Raw genomic sequence first — 15298 nt, forward strand, 5'->3', positions numbered from 1 at the left:
GACTGTTGGAACAAAGTAAGACATCTTAGGTTGTATTTTGGGCTTTGGGAAACAGTGGTCGACTGACGTTTTAGAAACCAAAAAACAAATCAATTAATCAAGAAAATGATCGATAGATTAATATCGAATATGACAATAAGCCTTAGTTGCAGCCCCACTGGATACAGCTACATTTTGAAAGTTCTCACTCTACTCCACATCACACCATTCAAAGTTTCCCCAGTTCAACAGCCAGTGAGAACAGTATCCTAACCCCTTTAGTGGTGGTGATTTTTCTAAAATATGGGCTCTTAGTCTGTGATGGAAATTTACCAATATGTACCAGTATTGTAGTAGAGGCCAGGGAGAATAATAGAAAACTGTGTGGAGAGATGACCCAGCCCAGCAGGGAACAAAGAGCTAATTTGTCTGTAACTTTTCCCTCAGGTTCAAGGGTTTGACGCCTGGCTGCTGTCACACACAGGATAGGAACCTTGTAATTCACATTCTCTGTCATACATGGCACCAAATCAGACTTGAAGAGGTGTCCTGTTTGCAGTGCAGTTTCTAATTTTGGCACTCTTACAGTGTTTTGAGCATCAGTATCATCAAGAGAAGCCAACATACTCTTTGACATTTGAATACTACATTATCATGATTTTGGTTAATATTTTGGGTGTAGGGTTTTTACATTTTCAAGAGTCATTATAATAATATCCGAAAACTATTCAGTTTTTACCCAAAGAAAGATTCTGATTGTGTTTGATCTGTCTCCAATTCAGCTGCAACAATAGAGAAAAGAAACCACAATCCATCTTGTTCTAACCAGACTTGATAGTCAAGCACCAGACAGGGACAATAGCTGTTTGAGTGTTATATTCATAAATATTCAGATCATAAATTGCCAGCCATGGGGTGAGGATCAAGGCATTGTAACGCCAGGATTTAAAACAGCATAATTTTGTGACAAATTCCATTACAAATTCTGTGTAAGGTTAATGTATGAAATTCAGACAGAAAAGTAAGCATATTTTGAGCAGCGCCCTTAAAACAGGCTTTTTTTTCAACAACGCGTCATATTACGTCACATACAGCAGTTGCTTTCTTCTGGTACGGTACACTGCAGTAGTAGGTAGTACTGAGTCTGAACAGTCGTCACTTAGTGAATTTGTATTTTTCCCCTAGTTTTGTTTTGCATTTTATCATTTTTCATCATTGTGAATAATCATATATGCAGAATATGCAGAACCAGAGAATCCAAAATGGAGGAAGCTGTTATTAGCTTGTTATTATATTATTATTATGGATCCCACTGCTTTTCTTGGCAAGACACGCCCTGCGAAGCATTCAAGCGCTATGATTGGCCAGGCATCCATGCTTGCGCCACTAGCCTGCTATTTCCTAGCTGTATGTTCAGTGGGTGTCTGGTGTTGAGTAATGGGAAACGTTAACTCTGAAGGACTGAGTTAACAGTTTGAGTTAAACATAGAGGTTGTATTATGTGAAGCTTGGGAAATAGCAAAATAAGGCACTGAATTTTTCTTTCTTCCTTGTCAGATCTCGTATCCCAGAACTACTGCTGCTGCACTGAGAAGCCGCACTGCCAGTCACAGTGCACTGAAGGACAGATAGACATGTTGCCGAGGTCCACCGTCTGAAATGCAGGATAGTACTGGGAGCTGAGGCGAAACCTCCAGAACTCCCTGAAACTGCATTTCAGACAGTGGACCTCAGCAACATGTCTATCCATTCTATGGTGCACTGTGACCGGCAGTGCGGCTTCTTGGTGCAGCAGCAGCAGTTCCTGACAGGGAAGAAAAAAAAGGGCAAAACGGGATGCCTGAGCTACCAGACAGCCACCTTGCTTCTAAAACAACTGACAGCTGCTTTCCATTAATTTATTGCCAGCAGGAGGAGACAGTGAAGAAGAGAGCGAGTGAGAGAGAGTCAGTGTGTTGTGCTAATTCTTATCATATTTGTGATCTGATAAACAGTAAATTCATCAAATTCAGTGCCCCATATCACTATTTTCCAAGCTACACATAATAGAGCTTATATGCTTGACTCAAACTGTTAACTCATAGTACTTTAGAATTAACGGTTCTCATTACTCAACACCCACTGAACATACAGTTAGGAAATAGCAGGCTGGCGGCACAAGCATGGACACCTGGCCAATCATAGCGCTTGAATGCTACACAGGGTGTGTCTTGCCAAGAAAAGCAGTGGGAATAATTATAACGCTACTTAAACTCCCTTGTCAATGCGGAAAGTATTTCACAAACGAGCTATCTGCAGATGGTTTTGAGACAGAAGTTCATGCTACAAATATTTCTTTTGAATAAACTGTGTCAAGTTAATGTCCTGTTGGCGACTGAGTTAATGATTTAAAGAGTTTACTACCTGACTGTTAGCAAGCTTGTTAGCTTGGAGAGCTTCATTTTCCCTCTTCATTAACTTTTCATTGGACTAAATAGTGTGCAATGAACAAAATGCTAAGTGGAAGTAAACAGAACAGTAAAGAGAAACTCCGAGAGCTATTATGACTGACTAGAGCAAGCACGGCCAGGCCAGCTAGTGTGTTAGTGGTTAGCTCACCAGCTACAGCTGTTCACATGCATGCTTCAGGCCCCATCTATTTCACGGGGACAAGTGAATGTTGTTTGTGGTTTGACTGCCGCTTAAGAAGCCCAGTATCCTAGGAATGTAGTCAAATGTATCTCAGACCACCTTGGCAAGTGGCATCTTGGTGGTCATTTACACTTGTATTTAGCACTGTCCACTTGTGATCCAATCACCCAAGATGCATTTTAAAACCAAATGTAAACAAACTCTCTTTTACCCGTCATCAGATTTGCTGTTATGTCATGTTCAGCATCCCTCCCATCCCAACAGGTGCTCGGCCTTCATTGGACCACAAGGCATTCTGGGGATGCAGGGCATCTAGTCTCTTCCTCTTCCAAAAGGAATTATATCATATATCAAAATGCTATGGAGACATTAGAGCCAGTGATAAATCACCTAAGAGCTGTGCTGTGCAAATACATTGCGCACTGAGATGCAGTGCATTTTGGGGTATATGGTAGCTCATATGGTAGTGGGCATGGTTTCATCTAAATTGGGTTGGAAAAAGGAAGGACACAGTTCGGTAGACTTCTAAAGTCTACCGAACTCCCACAATGTCTGAAATGGACACCATATAGATATTGGATAAAAGTAGCAAAAAGTGGACATAGCTGCTGGGAACTGCTGTTTGCTTCCCGTTTCCAACCGCAAATGTCACGTTTCCAACCGTGAGTTGGGACAGTTTGTTTTTAAACTGTAACAAGTGTTTACTGTTGCCATGATGATGAAGGTTGCCTAACTTTAAGGAAGTAACTGACCTTAACCCTAACCCTAACCCTAACCTAACCCACAGTACATTAAGAGATCATTTGAACCCAAACCATGATCTTTCCCTAAACCCAACCAAGTGGTATTTGTGCCTAAACCTAACCAGACCTTAACCAATGTGTTGTCACACATCATTGTTTTTTAACAGTGATTTGTAACAGTTTGTGCAGGTACAGAAGATACACAAACTGCTGTGATACTGCAGATTGAAAAAGGGCACCCAGTGTGTTAAAACGTAAGGCCAAGGGGTCCTGACTAAGTGTCCAGATGTGACGAGTTGGAATGAGAATGTGTTGGTACAGATCAGTCCCACTCCCATTTCTACTGGCAAAATGCGTTTATTTTATTCATTAATTATTTGCATCTGCATTTATTTATATTCTGATTGTAGATTAATTATTCAATAACTCTGTAAATTATCTATCAGGCCAAATGTTTCAGGGAAATGGAAATGGAAATTATGTAACTCATATCAAATAGTCTGCCCAACGCTCAGGGATTTTCAGTCTCACATATGACTGAATGAAAATGGCGATAAATTATTAAATTTTGACGCAATTTAACTAATTTTGTGTTAGATTTCATCTTCCATATGCAGGACATGTAGTTTTACACAGCTGAAAAAAATTTTGCCCTTTGACAATAGTCAGTTTGTGGAATCAGAGATGTGTATTACTGGTTGGATGTGAACAAATGTACATGTTGTGGTGTAATGTTGATGAACCAAGGCATTTCTTAACCTGATTTGCTGACACCTTTTCCATCATCTTATTTAAATTTTGGCTTAACTAATTTGACCTCATCATAACACTGGCATGGACAGTTTTTTCTTTGTGTCACGGGTCCGTGTGAATGGCTTTTAACATAATGTTCGTATTAAGTAAAACATATTTGTTATCTCATGCCCTTTTAAAGTGATACATAATAGTGTTTTTGGCTCATGAAGAAATGTTTACCTGTTCTAACTTGGAGTCTGTTCAATATTATAGTGAAGATAACAAAGAAACTGTTTATATTTCGTGAGTACATAAAACCCAGATTTAATGATTTGGCATCATATAAAACAGCTTTAGTGCGTGTATTACAGTAAAGGCTTCAAAGAAGGTTCTATCAAATATTTCCAAATGACATCCATCATTTAATGAAGGTCACAATAGTTAAGTCAACTCAAGTATGTAAACAATGATCACAGGGTTCAAGTAAATTTAAGTATTGAAGCAATGGTCCTTAGTCCCTGTCGCTGTTGATTCTTCTGAGCTGAGTAATTGTTTGAGGGACATTCATAATAAAGCTTATAACAACTAAAGTTAAGGTTGTTTATTTAATCAAAAAAATCTCCCCAGCAAAATCCAAATTTTCTCTGTATTCTGATGTTTTAACAGAATCATCAATTATTATAACACTTTGCTAATCTGTTGGTCAGTGTGCTGCTGTCAGTGTGAACTGTAATTATCAGAGCAGAACATAGAGAGCAACACATCAACCACTACAATTACATTAAAATACAGGATTATTATTATATAGTACAGTATTGCAGTTGTATTCTGGGTTTCCAAATAATACAGGGATGAAGGTTTACAGAGACCTCTGCTGGAAAAAGCACACTCACTAACAATTACCTCTTTTTGGAAAAAGTTATTATCTGGTGGGAACAATGCATGTTGTGCCAGCAACATACATGCTGTATTAAGAGATCATTAATATTTTTGTAATCTTGACAAAATCTTCATTTTCACAGTGTTTACTAGATACAACAGCTATTATAGCAAGATTAGATTGTATGTTTGTTGTATTTCTGGGCCCAATCATATGTTGCTGTATGAATAACATCTTATAGGCATGGAAATGATATGAGCATTATGTCTCATATTCACTGCTGTTTGACCTCTGGTTTGGTCTGCCAGCTGCTGGGCAGGTAGCGTACTCTTGGTTTATGTGAGCTTGTATGCTGGCAAGAAAGTCTGATATGGTGGGTTGGTGAGAGCTGCTGGGACTCAACCATTTAAACCAGTAAAACTATATTTGAACAGTAAAACAAAACTATGAGCTGAAAGTGGCCAAAGGCTGTTGCAGACTGGAGAGCTGATTCTAATGTCAAACAACATCCAATATTCTGAGGCTGATTGGCTAAGATTCAAAATTAACAATATCCCACCCTTGAGTCAATCTAAGTTCTAGGTTATGTAGATAGTCTCTCTAAAGAAATACCTGACACGATTAATACTATCATCATTATGGGTAAATATTATCTTCATTAATGTAAAAAAGTAAAAACCAGAAACCTGCTTTTAACTTAGTTTATAAATGAGTTAAGGAATTATTTTGCTGTGGATAATAGCTGATATGTCAAGCTACGTCTTGACCAAGATATTGTGTTTTTCTTTTGTTTTCTTTTATTTATGCCATCCCACTGACCTTATGTCTATTTTGTTAAATTGGTCTTATTATGCAAATTATTTAGGCTACAATAATTAATTTGAGTTTGTTTTTTGTTTTTTGTTTTTTTGTCTAATCTTACATGGAAACTGAATTTTTAGCATAAGGTCAAATAAAGTTTTTTGGGGAAAAAAACATAACATTCAATATTGACATAACCATACTGAGTATGAAGTTTAACCTTGAAAACAACCAGCTTGGGAAGTGATAAAAGAGAAAGCTGATGTTGCATTTCATCGTGCATTGTGCAATTTATAAAATTTGGCAGCGCACACAATATTTCATTATATAACCTGAAGGTGACATTTGAGCTGGCTCTAAAACATTATCAGCTTGTTGGAACTAAGATCAACAAAGTTTAGTCCACTCCAGACTGTAAACAGTGATAACTGGAATAAAAGCAGCCACAGTCAGATAAGGCTGCCTTCCTCCAGCCATGATGATGATGTCTGCTCTGCTCCCTGCAGCCCTGCTGCTGCTGCTTCCTGGGACTCTAACTCTAGGTAAACTTCAGATTAATTCATAAAACTTAAATTCAAATGATTTTCATTGTTACTGAATATCAAAAATCTCCTCTGCTGTTTTTGGTCATCTATCACTCAGAAACTAAACAGGTTCCCATTGATGTGGTGGTGGAGAACAGCGTACTAAACACCCCTCCAGTGATCTACCGCACTCATGTGGTTTACAGAGGGATCCTACTGGGTGCCATGAAGAGCCTCATGGACTCAAATGCAAACTTTAAGTAAGATCACAACATGAACTGTCACCTGGCACCTAGCAGTTTCTGATTAGTTCTGTAGAGAACAATAGTGATTCAAAACAACAGTGTTTTTGTCTTTTTTTACAGTGGTGACATTTATGTTGAAGACAAATCCTCTAACTCACAGAATTTAATGTGTACAAGGACAAATAGTGTTTGAAAATGTTTTTTTTGGTACTGTTTTTTTTGCATTTAGAAGAAGATTTAGAAGAACTAAATAACAAATTAACTAAATTTGTATTTCTCTATATGTTGAAGCAGTGTCATTCTGTACAACACCAGTTTGTGGTGTTACAGGTTTATTGGATTTGGGGAACTTTACACTCCAGCGATTCCAGCCAAACTTGCTATCTGACTCTCAGCAAACACTCCTCATTGTAATAGCTTTGTGTAAAACTGAAACATATGGTTTGGAAATACAAACAATAAAGCATAAATCTAACCTCTATCTTACTTGTGCAAATATGAGTTAAGCAGTTAAACAAGGTTATATGAGAATATAAGAGTCTGATTGAATTTTTTCCATATAATACTTATAATACTAGAATTAAGAACAATACTGTCTCTTGATTTCCATCTCCTCTGCATAGATCATTAACTGGTGATGATGTTGACTCTTTGCCTGGAACAAGCAGCTGCAGACACTTTTTATTTTTATAATTTTTCAGCAAAATGAGTCTGCTTGAAAGAATAAAAAAAATCAGCCAGAGACTGTGTTTCCAACAAACACATGAAACTAACTTTATGACTTAGCAGGAATAGCATAGGTGTTTGGGTTCACATTAACGATGGTTCCATTCTAATCAAGTGTCCCAGAAAGCCAACAGAGACCCAACAATTCCCCCACGAGCAGCACTTGGTGACAGCAGCAAGGAAAAACTCCCCTTTAATGGGAATAAACCTCGAGCAGAACCCATCTCTAGGTGGGCGGCCGTCTGCCTTGACCATTGGTTGGTTGACCAGATAGACATCTGGAGAAGACATTTTTGTCCAATGGCGTGGAGTCTAGTAATAGGAATTCAAAAGTTATTAAGTAATGATCTGATAAAATAGGATTTTGTGAAAAGACTATTAAATGTTCAATTTCAAGGCCATATGTCAGAACGAGGTCGAGGGTGTGGTTAAGACAGTGAGTGGGTTTATTTACACTCTGAGAGAAGCCAATTGAGTCTAATAATGAGATAAATGCAGTGCTAAGACCATCATCATCAATGTCTACATGACGTCACCTACTGTATTAAGGACTAAGTTTGATAAAAAAATCAGAGAATTCAGATAAAAATTCAGAGTACGGTACACTGTAACAAACACATTTGGCTGTAAAGTTTTCCAGGTTGGGTGTGAGAGACTAAGTACAAGGCTTTCGAATGAGTTATAATCAAGTTTAGGTCTAGGGTTGATTAATAGGCTTGAGTTGAAGGTGGCTGCAACTCCACCTCCTCAACCGGTGTCTCGAGGAATGTAAGTGTTAATATGACTGGGGGGAGTGGACTCATTTAGGCTGACATATTCTTTATGACACAGCCAGGTTTCAGTAAGACAAAATAAATCAATATGATATTCTGAGATCAGATTGTTTATTAATACAGCTTTAGATGACAGAGATCTAATGTTTAAGAGTCCACATTTAATTCTCCTATTTAGTTGTACTATTGCAGTGGTGGTGTTAATTTAATTTATTAGATTTTTATGAATAACTCCTCTTCCGTTTAATTGAATGGGTGGGTAACTGCTCTTATAGAAGCGCAGAGAAGCGTGTAGGACTGCAGCTCTGCCTCCTGGTCTAAACTCTGGGTTGTCATGGTTTTGTCTACTAATAAATTCAGCCATATTTCTAGATATGAGAATGCCGTCTCTCCTAATTAGACCAAGTCTTCACCAAAAAGTCTGCCAATTATCTATAAAACCCGTATCATTTGTGTTGGTCTGTTGATGATTTTTCTCACTTAGTGGACATCTATTGTTCTTCTCTTTGGTCTTCCAGGTTCACTTACACAGAGGACCCAAACTATGGCGCATACTTGGAGAGTGTGAACGGTGTGGCTGGAAATGATAAAGACCATACCTACTGGGAGCTGCAGGTCAAGACACCAGATGGCAAAATCATCAGACCTAATGTTGGTGAGTCAACCGTGAATGTCTGTTTGTTTTTTTTGTAATTTTATTGTAAATCAAATTAAGATAAATTACATGGATCTTGTTTGCAGGAATTGGATGTTATATCCCACGTGTAAATGACCAAATAATCCTGAAATTTACTAAGTGGTGAAGATTCAGCGGCCAGCATACATCAACATGGGATCAGAGCCAGCGTTGGAATCGACTGTCTAACCCTGATGTCATATGTCACACTACACTGAATAAATCAGTTTTTACTCATTCAACAAGTCTGAGTCTGCCTCCTTACACTTTCCTAGCCACTCTCGTCAGGTGTCCTCACAATATCATTAAGAGAAAACCTTAACACAGGTACAGTGAGGAAAATACTCACAGACAGGTTCTCCGGTCAGCCAATCGCAAAGCTTCAAATTCTGGATTTTAAATTCAGATCATCCCTGGGCCGCTCTAAAATCTATGTTTTTTATTGAAAGAACATCATCAAACAGTTACATAAAACAACACAAATAACATAACAGCTCAGATAACTACACAACATGCAACTTGGTTTCAGCAACAGCAGCATCCATAGCAACCACCATAGCAACAATAGAAAGCCTGCAAAAATCTGTAATAACTGACAAACTAAACATTATATACATTCACTGAATGAAGATTATGAAAATAAAATGCACATTTCTCGCTTGAAATGTTATCAAAACACATTTTAATGCCAAAACTATTTTAAAATATTGCCTTTTCCACTGGGAATAAAAGGAATGGCAGCCATTTTGTTTGTTTTTGCAGCGATGAAAGAAACTTGACAGTCACGTGACGTGGACACAGGCCAGTGTAGCTATTACACATTTTTGAAGTGAGACTGGTGTGACGACCCTGGGGTTACCCTCTGTTTTGGTCTGTGTGTCTGTTATGTTGGGTTATGTTCCAGGGTGCTCGGAGACGGAGTGAAGGGCAGGGTTGTCAGAGGAGATGTGGCACACCTGTACAGCCTGGCTTACCTGTATTTAAGATGGCTGCCAGGCCTTATTTTTTGATTCTTACTTTACACACATCACATGATACACTTATCCACACACTCCTGGCACAACTGATATAACTGATTTCCATGTTTGCTTGATGATTATGTTAATTTATAGTTTGGCTAAATAAAAACCTCCTAGTTGATATTTGTGTGTTTCTTCTTTTGTTGCAAGCAGGAGCCAACTTGTAACACTGGGTACACATCAGCTCTCCACAGAAGTTGATGGGAAGGATTTTTGTATTGCCTGCATGCAAAATTGGACTTTGGCTTATGCACTGCACACAATTTGAAATTGTAACGTTGTGTTATTTGTATGCAGATTGAAGAGACCGAGTTGGTTTATTGGCTAATTGACAGAAAAACACAGTGATTTATTTGGTCATCAGAACAGCAACAGAAATCTTGAATACCAGTATTTGAAGGGTCAGTTCAGCCAAATATCCAGACCGTCAGAGAAACGGGGACAGTGTCTCTTGAAATAAAGTTCCATTTTCCCTTCATACCCCTGAGCCTTCCAACAAAACAGCTGTAACTGACTGACTGAGATTAAATTACCAACACAGAACACCCATTTCTTACAATGATTTCCTGAGATGAACATTATTAACAGTCTAGACCAGGACCATGCTGCTATAAATCATTTGTCTGTTTGAGTGTATAACTGTTATTAACTTTATAACTGGATTTGCCCAGTAGAACAGCGATATTTAATTTTTTTTCCCATTTTTACAAGCACAGACATCTGCACTGTGAGATCTCAAATGAAAGAGAAGAGAAAAAATAGAATAAGTAGAAGAGAGAAGGGAGGAGGGAGGAGGGGGGGTTAAAAGAAAAACAATGATGTTTTCCATAAATTGGATGAACTGCTGGAAGGACCCACAGAGTCAGTACTCCTACAGTACAGTAGGTGTCACTCAGTTCCAGCAGATTTTTTTGTAGCTTGTTCATGATGGAAACACACTGTTTCAGCTGGTAATTATCACTAAAAGCGTTTGGAGTGATATGTTGGGTTTATTCAGGCCACTGGAGCAAACTGATAACAGTAAGAGCAAATTAGCTTGAAACAGTTTGCAGAACATGCTGCTAAAATATTTGCAGACAATGAGTAAATGTTATAAAGCTAAGTGTTATGTAAAATAATACACAAAATATGAAGCTACACAGTTGCAAAGTCACCTGCACATGTTGGGCTAAAAGACTAAATGAAAAAAGAAACAGAGACAAGGACGGACAGAGTAGACATTCAGTAGCAGTGTTCCATTAGCATCAGCATCTTGCCCGTTCTCACTCCCAACTCGTCACATATCGAAGCTTGGTCAGGACCCCGTGGTGTCACTTTTTAACGCACCGGGGTACCCCTTTAAAGTCATTTTTTTAAGTGCAGGGTAGTCCGATAGACTTCTGTTGAGCTCCCGTAACGTCTGAAAGAGACGCCATGAGACCGATTACGTCTATATAGAGCAAAATGTTGGCATTGTATGTTTCTGCAAACCACAGATACGTTGAATATCTACATTTCAACACCTGTAATACGGAGCATATTAACATTTCAACAATACAAATCATATCAACATTTCTGAAGTGATGTGAGTTACTCCACTTGACATCTACATAAACTGACAGACTTTCGATGCGGGTGGCTTGTGACGTTGTTGGCAGAAAGTTAGAAGTTGGAAATCAGCATAGAGTCAGCGCGGTTCGAGACCATCTTGCCGGTTTTATTTTATTTTCTATTTTAACCCAAACCATGATCTTTCCCTAACCCTAACCAAGTGGTTTTTGTGCCTGAACATAACCAGACTTTAACCACCGCCTTGTCACACCATAAAATGTAATTATTTTCAACAGTGACTACCGTGATACCGCGCGTTGAAGAATGACGCTAAAGGGGTACCCAGTGCGTTCAAAAGTGACGCCATGGGGTCCAGACCAAGCTTCGTTATGTGACGAGTTGGGAGTAAGAACGTGTTCTTATTTCATGTTGTGTATTTCAAGACTGAAGAACTCATACTGCAACAGGAGAACAAGACGACTGTCCTGTGTCTCCAAATGCAGCTGAAAAAAGCTGCATTATTGTAGAGAACACAACCCTCCTCATCCTCAATCATCCAAAGGTTCTGCTTTTAAAGATGCATCCTTTGGAAGAGGCGACCTTTGCTAAAGGACTGAATGTTTCCACACATAATATATGCATGAATTATATAATAATTGTCAAAGTACACTGTTTTTGCAGTACAGTATTCAAGGAAATGATGTACTTTATCTTAAACTTTATAATATGCGTTTCAACAGAATCAAACTGTCATTTTGAAATGCCACTGCCACTTCAACCTCACTAATAAAAACATGTTTATGTGTATTTCTGGAGCTGCATTACCATCATTTTATTCTCTTTACAGCTGCCAGCAGTTTATCCATTTACTTTGTGCAATGCATTGTGGGACACAAAAATCAAGCGGATTTAGTCTTCATACTACTGCAGACTTTTTTCACTATGTCTAACTTTGTCACTTTGCCGGTGTGAACACATGACACAGTTAATAACTGAGGAAGTCTGACATACTGTCAGGATCTTGCATCATGATAACTACTGTTTACCTCTGGTTTCTTTGCAGTTACAAAGATCACTGACAAACAGGTTTACTTTAGTTACTGATTGTTATATTTAAACTTTTAGTTAAGCACTTCATACACATTTTAGGGAAGATTCTGCTTTTTTTAAGTCACAGACACCATGCAGTACTTTTATCTTTCTGAAGCTCTTCTATGCTTTATGATGACACTTTAATATCTACATAAAAATGTTGTCCTTGTTGAAGAGCATCCTCCTGCTCATAAACCAAGGTGAGCAAAAGCAGGTATTTGCAAATGTGACACAATGTCAAGTTTTAAATCTTCCTCATTCTGTACAATAGTTGATATGTCTATGTACAGTCTCAGGAGGGACTCCTCTAAAGACCAAAGTGGTTCCTTTGTGTGTCTGTTTGTACTACTCTATGTGTGATAGTTGATGTTTTAAATCTATTTTATGAAGCATTCAGAACTCCACTGGAAGAAGTGTAAATTTATAGTAACCAATATGAAGACAAGGCTTTCTGTCTCTGCAGTATGTAAGGTGAAGGTGATTCTAGGAGAAGCAAAGACGACTTTGAAATTGTCTCAAACTAAAATTGAATGTCTGATGAAAAACATAGAAGCATTTGTATCATTTGATTTGTCATTTCACACTGATTAGCACAATTTTATGATGATTTGGATCAGTCTGAAAAACTGTTAATATTGCCAGAAAATAGAATGAAAACAGTAATTTTGTTAAACATTTTGCTTCACACATATTTGATGCTATAAAAAAGTTTTTATTTTAGTTTTTAAAGCAAGAGACATTGATTCAAGTGAGTAATCCCTCAGACTAAGAAGAAATCATCATGAGGAAGTGAGTTTTGAGATGATCTGATTACAAAGCAGGAAATTCCAGGTGAAGGTAGATTCTCAAGAGATGATCTTCTTGAAATTCAGACACAGTCAAGTCAACTCTTTCCTTGTCAGTAATATTGATAGTTTCAACAGTTTTGTTATAGTTCAGGATGATTGATGATGTTTTGTTGCACCTCGTATTTCCTATAGTTCAGGATGATTTGATCCTTTGGATCGGGAATGTAACATCCAATACCTGCAGATAAAATCAAGATAAAACAAGCTTATAAATTGATTTACAATAAGACAAAGAACAAGATACAGTGGTTGTTTAGTGAAAAAAGTGTCTCACCAACATCAAGTTCTTCAGTATGGTTGTCTGTTTTCTTGACCAGCAGCTGCCAGTAGGTTTTATCCTTATTATCTCCCGCCAAACAGTTCACACTCTGCAGGAACGGGCCATAGTTATAATCCTCTGTGTAAGTGAACCTGCAAGGACAATAGAGGAGGACTTGGTGAAGGACAATTATTACTAGAATATTGCAAGCAGTAAGTAAAATAAACTGAAGCAAAATAGAAATACAAAAAAGATAAAAGGTGCCCTTATTAGAACCGTAAAGTTAAATAGAGATAAAGAAAGAGAGAAAAATATCAAAACCCAATAAAACACAATAAGATGCCTTTGAAATAGATTATGACGTCATTTAAAAGTGGACACTGACTTTTTTTCAACAACTAGTAGCCCCAACTGATGATCTGAAGCTGTGCTACATGAGGCTCTAATTATAATCAATAAGACCTTCAAGTCTTCATTTTTTAACATCTAAAGGTGTGAAATGGGTCTTGACTGATCCCAAAATACAGGTAGTTACTGTAGTCCAGCTGTGGTGATATAAAGCTGTGGATTAGTTTTTCAAGGTCAGCAAAAGACAAACATGATGTCATTTTGACTCAATGTTCCTCAGTTTGAGAAAACATGATTGTGCAATATTAGTCAGTAATTAAGAGAAAGTCATTTATTGCATTAGATTTGATGATTCATGCTAACAGTTGATTTTAAGATCTTACATGAAGCCTGTTTTGGAGTCCTGCAGTCTCCTCAGTCCACCAAGCAGGATCCCTCTGTAAACCACAGAAGTGTCGTAGGTCTTATCGGTAGAATTTTCTATTGAGTTCCTCACCACAACAGTAAAGGGAGTCATTTCTTCAGAGCCTGGAAATGGAAGTCAAAGCAGAGAAAATAAAATAATGAGAGGGCAAACAATATTCTATAACAATAAATAAATAAAATAGAATTTGTCTTAATGGTTAGGACTGAGGACATTTTTGTATTTTTGTATTTAGTAATGATAGAAACTTTTGAATTAAATTGTTTTCCGAGGCTTACTTGAAGGTGGAACACCAGCAGGGCAGCTGCAGCAGCAGCAGCCCTCCTGCAGCAGCAGCAGCAGCAGCAGGGCTGCAGAGAGGACAGCAGGTGTCATCATTCTCACTGTTGGAAACCAGATTCTGAACCTGAACACTTAGCTACAGAGGTTAAAAAAAAGACATCCAAAAACATCATCCTTGGAAATGATAATACTTTTCACATAGCCAGTTTAAACACCACCTTAGTTTTGTACAAGTTAATTCAAGACTGTTCACACCACCGTTTGTTAAAACCAGTTAGGCTGCATTCATCTTTCAGTACAGGATTCTAATCCTTCGATGTTCAGCTGTCTCCTGTCTTTCACTCTTCTTTACTGCTACTAAGTAAAAAGATAAATAAATAAATAAAGTCACTTAAACTCAGGCTGCGTGTTCAATGTTCAGAGGCAACTACGCCAAATGTCAAACAATCCAAACTATCTCATAAAGAAAGTTAAATCAGTAAATCAGCCAATGCCAAAAAATAATAATTAAAAAGTTGGTTACAAGATCTTTTTCTAAGCACCTTCACCTCCCTCTAACCTCTGACGTACTGTACCTGTGAGGGTGCAGGAGCAGATTGATGAGGTTCTACAGATCTTCTTCAAGTAGCTCCTGGTCCTGTTTGAAGGACTTCTGCTCAGAAACTTTTATAGCTCTCCTCCACACATCATATACTGAAACAACCAATCATCACCAGGGGCGGATTTAGTGATTTGGTGGCCCCAGGCAAATGCTGCCTTGCTTTACTCATCACCCTTTCTCTA

Source organism: Thunnus maccoyii, chromosome 6, assembly GCF_910596095.1.
Source record: "Thunnus maccoyii chromosome 6, fThuMac1.1, whole genome shotgun sequence".
Taxonomy (NCBI): domain Eukaryota; kingdom Metazoa; phylum Chordata; class Actinopteri; order Scombriformes; family Scombridae; genus Thunnus; species Thunnus maccoyii.